The sequence below is a fragment of the Haemaphysalis longicornis genome, unplaced genomic scaffold, assembly GCF_048455015.1.
Source record: "Haemaphysalis longicornis isolate Haplotype H1 unplaced genomic scaffold, Haemaphysalis longicornis Haplotype H1 scaffold_2, whole genome shotgun sequence".
In the NCBI taxonomy this organism is placed as follows: domain Eukaryota; kingdom Metazoa; phylum Arthropoda; class Arachnida; order Ixodida; family Ixodidae; genus Haemaphysalis; species Haemaphysalis longicornis.
The window spans coordinates 204,365,929-204,380,751 of record NW_027526295.1 but is presented as its reverse complement, the minus strand read 5'-3'; the positions used below and the strand labels follow the sequence as shown (position 1 = coordinate 204,380,751).

Here is a 14,823-nt window from a genome sequence, read left to right as displayed (position 1 = left end):
CGAGGAATCCGCTGTTCGACGCTGGCGTTTCGAAGCGTTGTCACGTTGCCCAACGCCATCTGGATCAGCTACTCGCCGCTGGCGTTTCAAAGCGGCTTCTCGTTCTCCAAGCGAGGAATCCGCTGTTCGACGCTGCCGTTTACGTTCGGCGTCGCGAGCTCTCCTCTGTGCAGCCTTGTCTTCGGAGGTGCTCGCGGTTCTGACAGTGTGCTGGCTGGCGCTAGTGGAAGGTGTGCCAGCCAGTTCGCTGACGGAATCGTTGGCGTCCATTTCCAGTCATCGGACGGCGCAGTACCGAAGAAGCAACTCAGCGGAGCGCGGACGGGGTTTATTTGCAGAGAAGAGGGAGTGGAGAGGAGGAGCAGCGCGCATGCGCGTGATTGGACAGCTGGTGTGGAGAGGGGAGAGGTGGAGCAGCGCGCGTAGCGCACAGGTGGTGTGGAGAGGAGGAGCAGCGCGCGATAGCGCACAGGTGGGGTGGAGAGGGGGAGGTGAGCGAGAGAGCGGCGTTAACACAGCTGTTGTGGAGAGGAGGTGAGGTGCGGACGCCGGACGCCGGACGATGGAGGGTCGACTAAAGATGCTTTTCATCTAAAATTCATCGCCGTTAGAAGTCCGGAGTGCTCCGTTGTGTTCTAGTTTTTGAAAAGTTACATAACGTTACTATATACAGTGGAGGGGGAAGGAGGAGGCAGGCAACAGTGCAACTTACAGTTGAGTTGTAAATGATAATTAAATCTACTGACATCTCTCGAGTTAGGATAATGAACTTCTCTCTTTTTTTTCTACCAAAGTATAACAGACGTCACTTGCAAGCCAAACACTTGCCACGAATGAAAAAATTAAAGCGCGGTTTTACTCGCGAGTGCCACGAAAACGCTTCGACTGTTTTATACATGCTTTGATAGTTTGTTTGGCTGTCCCAGCCACAGATAACGGTGTGAAAACAGCGTACCTCCCTGCTTATAAAGTCTCGTCCAATTACCCGATATGAGTATGTGGGCTACACGTATACGCGTAATTCTTAGCTAGGGTTGAGTGCACGCGCACAGGATTCGAAGTACGGACATATGTTTCTTGTGGCCCAACCTCCCAGTGCTTATGTTGTAATTGAACCATTCATTGGTGCCTTTGTGCCTACCGCAGCTGTGTCTGTTATCAAGGGGCAATACAGCAGCATACATTTTTGTTTATAAAATATTTTCTAATACCCCACTACGGGTGCTCGAAAAAATTCAGATGCTTTATACCGTGCGAAAGCAGCATGCATTCCTCGTGATTAAGTGTTCTTCAATATCCCGCAGAAGGTATGGGCTACTCTCTGGCTATATAACACTTTAGTAGGATTCATAGTACGCACACGATTCAGAGTGTTGGAGTGGATTTATTACTGTACAGCATCGTAGTGTTAGCGCCCTAATTGATTGATTGTTTTCAATGAATGCTTGGTGCATGGCCCAGCATACACCAAGATTATAAAGCGTTATGAAATACATTACTGCGGGTATGTGTCACTTTGGTATGCTATGCTAACTGTCGCGTATGCGTCTGCTTAGACCTAATACTTTACGATGAGGTCTTACGACGTCAACCGGTAAACGTGGGCGAACGCACATTGATTATTTTTCCAAGGTACACTGGTTGACGATGCTAGACCTTTAACCGTAAAAATGGCCCTAAAGTCCTGTTTGGCCTTAATATTAAGTAACCTTCAAGTTCAGCCCTACGACGTGTCAGCACACGCTATACTCTTTGCACGTGGAGCGGTGGGTACCGGCGAACCGGCGACAGACCTCACAGCGTTACGTTAGGCCTAACGATGGGACTTCGCATGCCGCGTGACCTTCTCCATCTGCTCCGCATCTCAACGGGAACACAATAGGAAAAGTCAATCAGAGTCAACTAAGAGTCACTTAGAACTCAACAGGCATGTTCACGTTAGTCCTTAAACTTTCATTTAATACTCGACGTGAGTTTCAAGGAACAAGTCCATAAACGTTGAATTCGATCTCGTTAACAGTTTTTGTAAAGGTGAGCAGGTGGATTGTAAACTTAAAATGCGGCTCGCTTCACAAATAACGCTTCCCAAAACAGCCTGCATAAAAGAGGCTTCACAAAAGAAGCTTCACAAGAAAGATTTAGCGAATTTCCAATGAAACCAGCAGAGCCAGACTAACAGGGCTTTCGAAAAAAGAAGCAATAACCGCTTGTTAGAAGCTGAGAAAAGCGGAGGGGATGGAAAGGAAATAACCCTTTAGAGAGGGCAGCGAAGGCATAAGCGCGCTGCAGGTGTGCACTGTTTACTCGTATGTTGTAACCTCAGCAACAGAAGTGAAAAGTTTCGCGCCAATGAGGCGTACGTGTCAAGCCTGTAGCGGATGTTTTGATTCCCCGAACAAAGTACCCGGGGTAGCAGAGACAATCAATCGCATCTGCTCAGTGAGTGAACGGCGTGTCGTCTGCATACAGAAAATGCCGCCTGTTTTGGAGCGCAATAGCGTTCTGAGAAAACGATCCGAAAAACTGGTGCCCCTGCGGAGTTCGACTTCGTGTAAGCGACGTTCGCTGACGCAGGTGCAAACCTGGGAGCTGTCGATTTATTGCTAGAGCAAAGCTGAGAGCCTAGTTATTGTTTCGAGTTTGTGTCTTTTTCGTCCTATCCCCTCACCCCGCCGCTTGTGTTCGTACTGCTGCTCTTATCCGTGCCGCTATGCTGAAAACCGCATACGGGCACTTGATTTGCAATGCCGATCTAGCAACAACAGACGATAAACTGCGTTAACCTCGGTGCTGGGAATATTTGGGTACATAAACAAACATCTGTCAGACGCTAGCCTCCTATCTTCTCCTGTCGGCCGCCTAATTGAATGAGGAACGGCTAAGAGATCATGGTAGGGCGGTACACTTGCCGTGGCAGCTACGAGAACCTCTTCACGGAAGCCTCCCGAGAACATTGATCGCGAAGACACGTCGAGATTTAAGCCCACGCATATATAGATATATTAATTAAAGGCATGTCACTTGACACGTCGAGCTCAGTTTAGAAACCTCGATCAGTATTTTTAAGCTGGTGGTTTGAATTTTAAATGGATGCGTTACCGTTCATACGCCAACGCGAACTCAGGGGCTGTCACTTCAATAGCGGGCGTGTTGGCGTTGACCGAAATTAGAATATCTGTTTCTTCCAGAGCGGAAGTAATTGGCCATGCATCCGCATGGAAGAACCACGCCATTAAATAACTCGGCTGTATAAATTAGAGGAAACACTGCATACTGCTTTAACTTCGCTATGACGGCCGCGATCACTACCACAAGGACTACTATAATAAAGCGATGTGAAAGGTTGTGTCTGTATTATTGTATGCCATTTTGCTGTGACACGCTTTATTTCACGGTCTTCACAAGTATAACGACATACAGCCAAGAAACGTTCTGAATGCGCCCGATGTTTAGAGAACCCTGGCATACAGTTGGTATCAGTGCCTTTGAGTTCGGCCGGAGCAAACAATTCTGGTCACAACAGTATATATTCAAGATAAGCCAATGGGCATACAAACTGGCTGAACTTTATTTACTTTTTTTTACTATTCGCCAAGTACTGTCAAGTAGAAGATTAAGCAGAGTGTCTTAAATGTCCACTTTTTGTAATATTTCCTTTCTTTCGAATCTTCAACTTTTATCGTCACTGTGGTTTACGCTACCTCTATGACTAATCGAAGTGTGTAGGTGCGCAGTGTGACACGAAGACGTACGATGGACGCGAATAACTAAAACAAGAACAGATGAGGCGATGCGCAACCTTGTCTGATCTTGTTGTTCGCGTCCGTCGTACGTCATTGTGTCACACAGCGCACCTAAACACACCACTATGTCTAAAACCAACTAGCCTACCGTAAAGCTTTGCTGATGTGCTTACGGTGCATCTTGGTACAGACTCGGTGCCAGAATAAATGTCACCGCTTCTTCTGACTCGCTATAGCTTGGGCTCTATTTCCTTTTATTAACTTCCCAACAACGGCAATCATGGTAGGGGACGGCAATTATGGCTAAGTAGTTATAGTGAAACGTAGAGTTTTTATATGGCTGTTATGACGAAAGACGCGAAGCTTGGCAAGTGTCCATGGTTTCTTGCGACAGCGAACGTCGTTTGACAGAAGAGCGACGGAAGATGAGAGAGAATGAGATGCGTCACCCCCAGCTCGATTTTTTTCCTCTTTCTTTGTTTTTTGCTTTGCTATCTCTATCCTTCTTTTGGTGTTTGCTTTCCCTTTGAGGACTAGACCCAAAGACGTAAACGACTGCGTGGTTTGCAACTCTCCGCGATGATGGCGGTGGTTTCCAGGGGAGGTGTTCCCGTAAGGAGTTGAATGCCTCGCTCATGCTTCTCCGGAGGTCAACGCTCAGCGGGATCAAAGCAAGAAGCAGCAGCAGCGCCACCGCCACGTGTCGCCAAGATCTGACCGGCTAAGTTTTATTTCAGAGATTCTTACTCTCTTGTTTATTGCTCTGTAAGGATTCGGGGGTTTTGTCTCCACATACTGAGCTTCCTTTGAATAAAAGAGCGTGAGTCTTCTATTTTGCTGTTGTTGTGCCACAGTAAAGCAAGAAACGGATCCGCATGGATATGGGGACGGGGTTATAGAAGGTATAGAAGGTGCAACTGCGTCTCAGATATTTGTTGGGTGCTGCCAACAGAAAAGGTCACAGGAAAGGTACGCTATATGCTGAGCAGAAAATAGCACGTAGAAGTACAAGCAACAAGCAAAAGTAGGATCGGCGTGCACAACTTTTTTTATAAACGCTGAATACAATGGGCGCAGGCCAATTGCCCATTTTTCACTATGTTATGGCACATCTTGGCGTAGTTCCGAAGGACGGCATGTCATTGCAAGACCATTTATTCGTGAGCGTCGAAGAGAGATATAACCTAATTTTCTAGTGGGTGTCATTTGATAAACATTTCTTGCCCAACTAAAAGGTCAAAATACCTTCGGGCCTGTAAACTTATTTTAATGCGATGAACGGTCTATTCTAAGCACTTATATTACTTCTCGGTACGCCAGGTCCTCCTTCCGGATTTAGCAGTGGGACCTGTCGCATTCCTATTTTTGTCTTGCGGAAATGTACAATCCGGAGTAAATAAAGTTGATATATATTGTATTCCAGGCTATCAACGTTCAACGAATCTTTTAAAGGGACACTGAAGTGATATGTAAACATTGCGGGATTACTAGCGCAAATTGTAGTCCGGAGTCCCCAGGCCATGTTTCGACCACTCTGGGCGCGTGTACGCGATTTTATTTAGAAGAAAAATTAATTCGAAAATGCTGTCCTCCTCTCTTTACGCTCGCCCATTTTCTCTGTGGCGTTTTCGTGTGACGTCGCGAGGAGCCGAGCTCGCAATTGGCTGCGCTACTGCACGGCTCCCCGGGCTTCAGACACAGTCAGTCGGCCCAGCGTTTTGTCCGCCGGCCGCCGACGGGTCGTCGCAAGTCGTTCGCTCAGTTGAAACGAAGCCAGGACACGATTGTGAATGGAAGAATGTGCCTTTCTTTACTTGGTTAGTTTGTACACTGTATCTAGCTCCAAGTCAAGGTCGCTTCACACAAGCGCTCCACAAGCGCACATGCGACGCTTCGCTGACTGGTACGCCAGTAGGAAAATATAAGGCCTCTTGAAGGCGGGAGAAGAGTCAGCGAAGTCATTATATGTAGTAAGAAAATAAAATCAACTGATATTTTTACCGTACAGCGTAAAACTAGGGTGCGGGAATCACTTTTTTGCGCTGGGCGAACAAGCACAGCGGTCAGCAGCACGACTACGCATCTGCGAATGCTTTTCCGTCTAAGAAATGCAATTGCTAGACGTGATATATTGAGGAAACTTGGGGGGATGCTTACTGCACGAGCGCAAAACAACAAATAGTCACCTGAGCTGCTTGAAATGCCAAAACAAAATAAAAGTGTAAACTGGTTATACAATATATACCTTATATTACAAGCCTCAGCAGAGCCCTCCCCGTGGCCGAGTGGGATGGAGTGCTAGGTATGTCATCGGAAGTGTTTTTCAAGTCGCGAGTTCGAATCTCCGCGGGTACATGCTTTTTTTTAAGTTAACTTTTTCGTTTTCCGCCGATGTTTTCTATACTGAGTTCACCTTTTTTTTTGGACCGCAACGTTCATTGCTACACGAACTAGTTCACAGAACGCGCGCAGGCTGGCACTGGCGCGCTAGCGAGTTCTCGTTGGCGTGCTGTTGCCATAAGCACCGATTGATTGAGCGCAGTGGGCACAGGCCAGAATCAACAGACCCTTGGCCTGGTGTGAAGACGCTTTTTACGATACAGGCATGAGTGAGGCAAGCTACAAATATGGGGGAAAAGCGCATGGCATTTGAGCGTCTGCGGGGACGCGGAGGGCGTTAATGCACTGCGTAGGCCTCGGCTTGTGAATGCTACGATTCCAAGCCGTCCTGGGAGGCTCATCTTACGCATTTTACAGCCGACAACATGGCAGAAGCGCGGTACGATGATTACTGAGATATTGAGAATGCCCATCTAACAACGCCATCGGTTGTGTTTTACAGAACCGAAACCGAAACCGAAACTTGTTTGATTGCTAACCTTGGGCATCGTCCAATCACGGTGCTCCCTCCTCCAACGTCACAGCGTTAGTTGGTGCAGCCGCCGCAAACCGCGCATAGTAGTTTTTCTTCTTTCGCGCTGTGTAAAATAATTACCGATTTGTCAACCGGATAAACGATGAAAAGTGTGCTAATTTGAGCCAGTCTACGCAGTGCAAGCAAAAACGGGAGCTTGACAAATTCACTTCAGTGTCCCTTTAAGTTGTTTAAGTTTAAGTTTCTGCTTACTCAACCAACTCGTATCCCGTTCGGTCATATCGTTAAAGGGGATATCCCAGCCTTCCCTCTTTTACAAAGTCGGCTGAAGTGTGGAATGGTTGCATTCGCTATTTACGGCGTTTATCTACGGGTACTACGTGGTCTATATGGGCTAAGCCTTGGCATGTAGGAGTGACACTTCCTGACTCTCTCTGAAACACGCGGCGTGCCCGTTTTCAATTGGATCTGGGGCCTCCACAGGTGACCGCGCGTCATTTCCGTCACTCCTGCAGTTTTCAAACTACAAGGCGAGAGTTCGACAGTTGCCCGGAAAGGCGTGCACCCTCCTTTTTGCAGCGGTCTTAAATAAGTCCCGCTCGCCAGAAGCCACAAGAGCACAGTACCAGGAATGCATGAGTTCCTAATTATTCCTTCCTGTTAAAGTAACCTGCCGTTGTTGACGAGGGCTTCAAGGAGCAGCAGTTTGCCTCAGTTATGTCAAAACCAGATTACAAGAAAACGTTTTTGAAAATGTTTTTGTGCGTTTCTGCGAACTTTCGTGTGGTTCATAAGCACTTAGTCTGTTCTAGTACCTCTCAAGCATTTTCCGACTACCAGCGTCCTCGGCGTGGTCCTTCCGCCGCAAGAGCTCTTCAGAGTTCCGCTAAAACTTGTTTGCCTGAAGAGAGTGAATGCGGCAAAGCCAACCTGTCGAAGCGAAGTTCACCGAGCACGCTGCGAAACAGGGGAAGGACGAAAACGACGGTTGGAGAAGCGCTGTAAATTGTGTTAGGCGACGGACCGAGGGACGCGGCCATCCAGTGCATGTTTGAATAGGAGAGTGTAAACAGGGGGAGGCTTCACTGGGAGTTCTTGGCGTAAATCTGGGAACAAGTGGGCAGAACTCGGAGAATTTAATTATGTGAAACGTACAGAAATTTTATTTATTTATTTATTTATTTATTTGTTTGTTTATTTGTTTGTTTATTTGTTTGTTTGTTTATTTATTTGTTTATTTATTTATTTATTTATTTATTTATTTATTTATTTATTTATTTATTTATTTATTTATTTATTTATTTATTTATTTATTTATTTATTTATTTATTTATTTATTTATTTATTTATTTATTTATTTATTTATTTATTTATTTATTTATTTATTTATTTATTTATTTGTTTGTTTGTTTGTTTGTTTGTTTGTTTGTTTGTTTGTTTGTTTGTTTGTTTGTTTGTTTGTTTGTTTGTTTGTTTGTTTGTTTGTTTGTTTGTTTGTTTGTTTGTTTGTTTGTTTGTTTGTTTGTTTGTTTGTTTGTTTGTTTGTTTGTTCAAGGTACCGTCATGGCACCAGGGGCATCACTGAGGGGAGTGGTACATGGGAGTATCACGCGAAGATAAGAAGCATAGACCTTGGCAACACGTGTACAATGCAAAAAAAGAAAAAGAAAGGAACACAGCGAAACCCGTGAAAGCACGTTGATATTCGTGCTAAAGGACATACAAAATACAATTACGATAAGACAATGCTAGTGCAAATGCCACCGTGAACAGATGACCCATACTTCAAGCACTAGCGGAATAGACTGAGAAAATGCAGTCACAAAAATAGTCATGGACAGGAAGTAATATGCACCTGCACGTGTCCACAGAAATAACGGTGCACTAAAACACGTAAATATACACCACTCACCTATGCAAAATTTTTATATGCTGACCATTTCGATCGCTCTAAAAACGGGACAAGAGTAACGACACGTGTTGTGCGTTTTTCTTTACTCGTGTCCAGTATTTAACGCTCTTTTCATTCAAGTTCAAAAATGTGCCAGCTAGTCCTTTAGTTAAACCCTTGACAGAGAACGTTTATTACTGGTAAGTTGATAATTAGGCTAGTTGATACGCAATGCAAGGGGGGACAGTGCAAAGCACGACAGAGTCATATGAACTACACAAAATTTTTGCTGGCAACACAATACCACCCGAGAGACACAGGAAGAGCAGCTATAGCACGTTTCAAGCAGACTATCTCGGTTACTGCTCCCAAAACATGCAGTATTTGCGTGTAAATTGTACACATGGGTAAATTCTTGAATTTCACACGCGAACGCTACACCTAGAGTTTGCAGGAAAACTGCGGAGGAAATCTACATTTGAGGTAGAGTTAACATACCAGAACAGCTCAATGCTTGCAAGTTTTCTCGCACCATCCATAGTTGATAGGCAACTCCTGATCAGAGTCCACGACAGGGCAACCTAAACGGAAGAAATTTACGGAAAGTGGATAGTTTTGTGAACTCATTACCACTATTTCAAAGCTTTGGTAATACAATTTTGAAGTGTTCATAGATTCTTATCTCTCAGATAGTGTACGATTGCCAGGGATTGAACGATGAGGAAGGGGCCCTACAACTTCAAACACAAAACGGGTGCGAACTTAAAAGTAGATATAAATGACATGAGGACCACTTTGTATTCGGTCGTACTAAACTTAAACGGCGTTTGAGTTTTGTAGCTTTTTAAGAAAAATGAGGCGTCGACATCCAGCTTCATCACTTTTCCCGGCGGTTTGCCAAACAAATTAAAAACAACAGGGAGATACGAAGAAACACGCTGCACATACCAATGTTTGGTTAATCAAAACTATACAATTGATGTTAGAGTCTCTTTACGTTTGTGGCTATTCTTTGCCGCTTAGAGTTTACCGAAAATTAAATCACATAGAACTGTTAAAATTTCAGTTTAAATAATCTGCGCTCAAGTGTAGCGTAATTCTTCTTGAAAACCACGTTCCTGTCGTAAAATATGCAGTAAGTATGAAGTCATGAATATTCAGAGATATATGAATATAAATACGCATAATAAATGGGTACTCAACAGCGTGCCAAGACAACACGAACTCAGAAGTCAAGAAACTTGGCACTTAAACTTGGGAATTTCCACTTAGTTAATCCGTTGCCGCAAACATCTTCAGAACATAGAATTGCAACACAGAAGTGCCGCGATACTTCGGTCTTAGGAATACATACCCCTGAATTATGAGTTCTTAAAACGAAGCGGCCATGGGCACAAAGTCTGCTGAGTTCCGAGCAGGGGTCAGGAATCCCACGTTGGTCAATTTTATCGGCAGTGATGCCCATACCTTTCCGTAGTACGACGGAAATTCCTTACGTGTGCTTTTTTCCCAGTATACGGGTGTTTTCGTATTTTTTTATTATATTGGGAACATTTGCTGCCCTGTACACGTGCTTGTAACCTCTTTTTTTTTAAATACACGGGACAGCCCATCGAGAAAGTTAGTAAAATATGAACCAGCAATAGACAGATTTAGAATAGCGCTTGCTGCCTTTGCATACGCAACCGTTAATTCTTACAGCGATAGTTCAACATCATTGTCACCACCAGCCTATCTACACCCAATACAGGGCAAAGGAATCTCTTTAGTGGATTTCCATTTATCCCGGTCCTCTGCTAACTGCGACCAATTCATCCGCGCAAACTTCTTGATCTCATCTGCCCATCTCACTTTCTGCCGCCACCTGCCACGCTTGCCTTCTCGATAGTGGATAGTTGATAGAGCGATAGTTGATAGACTGGATAGTCTCAACTCTATCGGTAGTTGATAGAGCGATAGTTGAGCTACCCCATTCTTGCAAGGTCCTTCATTGCGTCACAATGACCCTGAGACTCCGGAGCGCGAGTATGGAAGGTGTGACGTCCCGCCACGTGATTCTCTGCGGAGAGGCGTCACAGGTGCGCTCGCTCGGGGCCTCGCCTGTGCGGTACCACGTGGGCGAAGGTTAACGGCTGCTTCGCCGGCGCTTGGCAGTTCAGTCTCGCCATGGATGGCGTGCCGCCCGGGCCGTCTGCGCGCGCGTTTCAGCTAAAGTGACAGGATGAATCCAGTCATCTACTAGCCTACCCTTCATAAAAAATTTACCATCCCTTCCTCATTAAAGTTAAGAGAAGCGCGGAAGCTAAAAGTGCGTCCCACCGTCACAGAAAGGGCGTCTAATCGATCGTCAAACCTTTATATACCCAAATCGAAAAAAAAAAACCAACTAACCCATGCACCGATTTTTTGCGCTCTATGTAAACAACGAGCGATTTATTTGTATACCGTTACGTGGTTTATGAGATACAGGTGTACTACTCTACTCCTTCTTCATGATGGATGGTTTTACCTTGAACCGTTCCTTTTTCGCTATTTTCAAGTAATCGTTTTGACACAATTGAAGCCCGGTTTCACGCACGCGCCGTGTGTCCAGAGATCTTTTCAGAGCTTTTGGTCGGCCAACCTGTCTATGGGAAATGCAGCAGTTTTTTGAGAGAGCGCCATCGGTAACACTAAGACAGCTTTCGCTTTAAAAAACCCCGTGTGCACCGTCTTTGCAAAATCAAGACAAACAGACTTTACGATTGTGATAACTAGGTTTACCTTACCCATTTTTTGCGGCGGGTTACGTTGACGACGGGATCAGTTTAAAAAAAAAGCGTTTTGTTGGTTTTGCGTGGCGAAAGGTTAGTGCTAATTACGCCACTTCTTCAACCGAATGCGAAGCGCATATGCGAAGCGCAAACCTACATATAACAAAAAATTGCGAAATTTTGTAAACTTCGTTACTTCCGGGTTTAAGTGTATCTTCAAGAATGAAGTTTTAAAACTGCCTTTCAAGCAGTTTAGGCTAGCCTTCACCGATAGAATAGATATTTTATATTCCTCGGAAAATCCAACGTTTACATCCTGGCACAGTTCATTGGTATTCCAAACAGTGCGGCCCATCATTAGTAATTTAATAAATATGAGGTTGTCTAATGTGACCTCAACCTTAGCCATCACGTCAATGCCAAATGTCACTGGCCACAATCCCGTCAAGCTCAGAGCAGGTTGATGTCCGGATCGGTTATAGTAAACTCCCGCTCTGAAGTTCACGTCGGCGCGGTGCGAAATCAGAATTGCGTGTCCGCGTGGGCTGACGGCCAGGAAATCCAAGCTAGAAAGGTCCATGCCCTCTTCCGAAATATCCTGCTACGACAATGCAAAAGTAATTGAAACCTATCCTCAGGAACACTCCTGAAAGGGTACGGCTCTTTCAGAGGAACATTACTTGTGCGAAACCCGTCAGCCCTTTCGTTCACATCTTGGAAATCGTCGGTTAGGAAAGAAAGCAGGGTAAGATTATCCGCGTAGGTCGACGACCAGATGAGGCCCATCTGAAGCGCTATGTGGGAGCTTTGAAGAGGCCGCTTGCCTCCTGTAGTATTTAGAGAGAGCTCCCGATGAACAAACAGCGGCAGTGGTGACAGGCACTTAAGGTGCCCTTTCTGTAAGCAAGGAATGCGAAGGGTAAATAATACCCCAGATAGAGGAAGCCCTAGCCGCACGTGTGAGTAAATACAAGGAGGCGAGCATCCAATTTCGGCGCCATGTCCATTTACGTCTTCTTTTATGTGAAAGACGCAGGAAGCGAGATGGGAACTGGAGAGGCTCCCTTGTCCATCATTTTGTATTTTGCCCTTTCGGTACCCGTTTTCCGTTTCGGTACACTTGCATCCTCTTCCATGTCTGTTATGTCGCTGTGGCGATATCTTTTAGGTCGGGGTCTTAAGCAAAGCAACCGAGGAGGAGGAGGAATAAACGCGAATCTAAAGTGTTGTCAGCCCTGGGGAAGAGTCCTCATTCCAGGACCCCTTGAGTCCGTCCGGCTCCTTGGCCTCTCTTCAACAGCCAAAGCTGGTCGTCAGGGTCCAAGCTGGACAGTGCTCTCTCCCAGTGCTCAGGGGAGGGGAAAGGCAGGGGGGGGGTGTAGGTGGGGGTTCTTGTCAGAGCCCCACATGATATGGTAGAGGGTGCCCGTAGCCTCGCAGAAGCGGCATTGCGAGGAGTACAGGGTGGGGGCCAGAATGTGGGCTCTAGTGGGGTGGGGAAATGGGTTTGTTTGAATGCCTCGAGGTGGCTCTCTTGTTCTTTGGTGAGGCTTTTGTGCGCAGGAGGATATAGAATTCGTTCCAGACGGTAATTCTGAGTGATTTCGTGGAACGACAAGAGAGGGGAGACCTGCCACTGCTCGCCGAACTCTTGGCTTGCCCGGTGGGTCAACTCTCGGGCACGCTGATGGGCAGCTTCGTTGCCAGACGCGGCGAAGTGGGCTGGAGCCCAAATAATCCTTACGGGATGTCGAGGAGGATGGTGGAGAATAATTGTTCGGGCAGGTCGTGATATGCAACCGCTGGAGAAGGTTATACAGGCTTGTTGGCTGCCTGTGATTATTAGATGCGACGCTGAGAAGCATCTTTTGCCGGCGGCCCTGTCCTGCGAGCGTCCGTCGTTCGCGTCCGCACAGCTGCGTCTCTCCTCTGCTCGCTTCCTCTCCTCTCTCCAATAGCGAACACTCTCTCCCAACACCTGCGGTCGCGCTGCGCGCGGCTGCGCACTGTGCACATGTGCAGTACTCTCTCCCTCCGTGGTCTCCTCTCCTTCGGGCGCACTGCGCATAGAAGCGGAGTGCCGCGCTCCGGGCGGTCTCTCAGTCGACCGTCGTCCGCGCTTGCGCTTCCGCTTGCTCTCTTGCCGCACCCAACGATTGCTTGATGCGACGCCAATGGAACCCCCTTCAGCGTCGCATCACACCAGGGTTGCCGCGAGGGAAAGTGGGCGTAATTTTTATTTCTGCCCAAGTTTGTGCAATCGATAGGGAGATGGCCGCTTCCTCCGCCTGCAGAGAGTGGATGGTGGGAATTGATGCGAATGTAATGAGGTCATCCGTAGTAGAAACCACAGCGGTCATAGCTCTTCGCCCGGGATATTAAGCGGCGTCTGTATAGACTGTGGCAGAGTTACGGCCGTATTGATTAAGAATACCTTTCGCTTCTGGCTTCCCTACGAGCCTCGTGATGTGTCGGATGCATGTTGCGTGGTAGTAGGGCCACATCAATGAACGTGCGAACCTCATCGGGAAGCTGTGTCGCATCCGCCTACGGGTGTTGCAGAGGAGAGCGCAGGTGCAGTTGAGACAGAATGGCTCTACCGGTAGGGGTAAAGCAACCGAATTCCTTCCTCAAAGTTTTATTAGGTTGATAACCAGGACAGTTAGGTTGACCACCCGGCTGCGAATACACCGTAGAAGTTTGCGTGGATAAATTGGTTGCAGTTAGCATAGCACCTGGATAATTGGGGATCTATGGGAGAGGCCTTTGCCCTGCAGTGGGCGTAGGCAGAGCGATGATGATCATGATGATGATGATTACGACGACGACGACGATGACGACGACGACACCATATTATTGCGTGAACGTAAATTTGTGATCCAAGCTACGCGCACGGGTACAAAAGTTGAGAGGTTTTTCTGCTTGTGTTGCTCGATTGAACGATGCGTTGTTTGACAAAACAAAAGCACTCACGAGAGACCCGGATCATTTCGGCGTCCTTGCATGCAAACTGCCATAAAAACGTAGACGGCCAGGGCGCCACCATGCGGTAAACTGTAAAAACAGCGAAAGCAACGTTTCAGCCATTCTTTCGGGCCTTGCCGGACTCCAAGTGTTGAGAGGCCGTTATTTCCAAGCTCTAGGATGTTATGAATAATCAGCGGCTTCTATGAAAGGTGCCACGTGCAGGAAGAGACAATCGCTTTTCGTTCCTACATTTTTTTTAAAATGAGTGCGAGAATTCCGGCACCCTACAGCTGATGCACGATGCGATGATTGCGATGGTGTCAAGAGAATGGAGCGCTATTTTTCGCAGTAAATTAGTCCCCACAAAGTGAGTCTCCGCAAACGTTAAGTACAAACTTTTAAATACGTGCTTCACTTCCCCAACACACGGACACACAAACTGTGCGTAAAACAAGAACTAAAAAAAAGAGTATAGTGCCTGTTGGATCACGGTAATCATTCCGTACGTTCACTTGCGCAAAAGACAACATGAACACACACACAAAACGCAGTGATCGGTTTTGTGCCCAATGCACGTTTTTCAGATTACCCCAC

General features: G+C 46.5%; 1 long non-coding RNA gene across 1 annotated transcript in view; it reads right to left on the bottom strand.

The window, feature by feature from the left end:
• Nucleotides 1–14,317, bottom strand: part of LOC144167607 (uncharacterized) — a 173,083-nt gene extending 158,766 nt beyond the window's left edge. The window contains exons 1-2 of the long non-coding RNA XR_013322055.1: nucleotides 14,236–14,317; nucleotides 9,008–9,090 (exon numbers count right to left, since the gene is read on the bottom strand). This is a non-coding gene — a long non-coding RNA (uncharacterized LOC144167607). The remainder of the gene's footprint in view (nucleotides 1–9,007; nucleotides 9,091–14,235) is intronic.
• Between the last annotated feature and the right edge of the window lie 506 nt (nucleotides 14,318–14,823).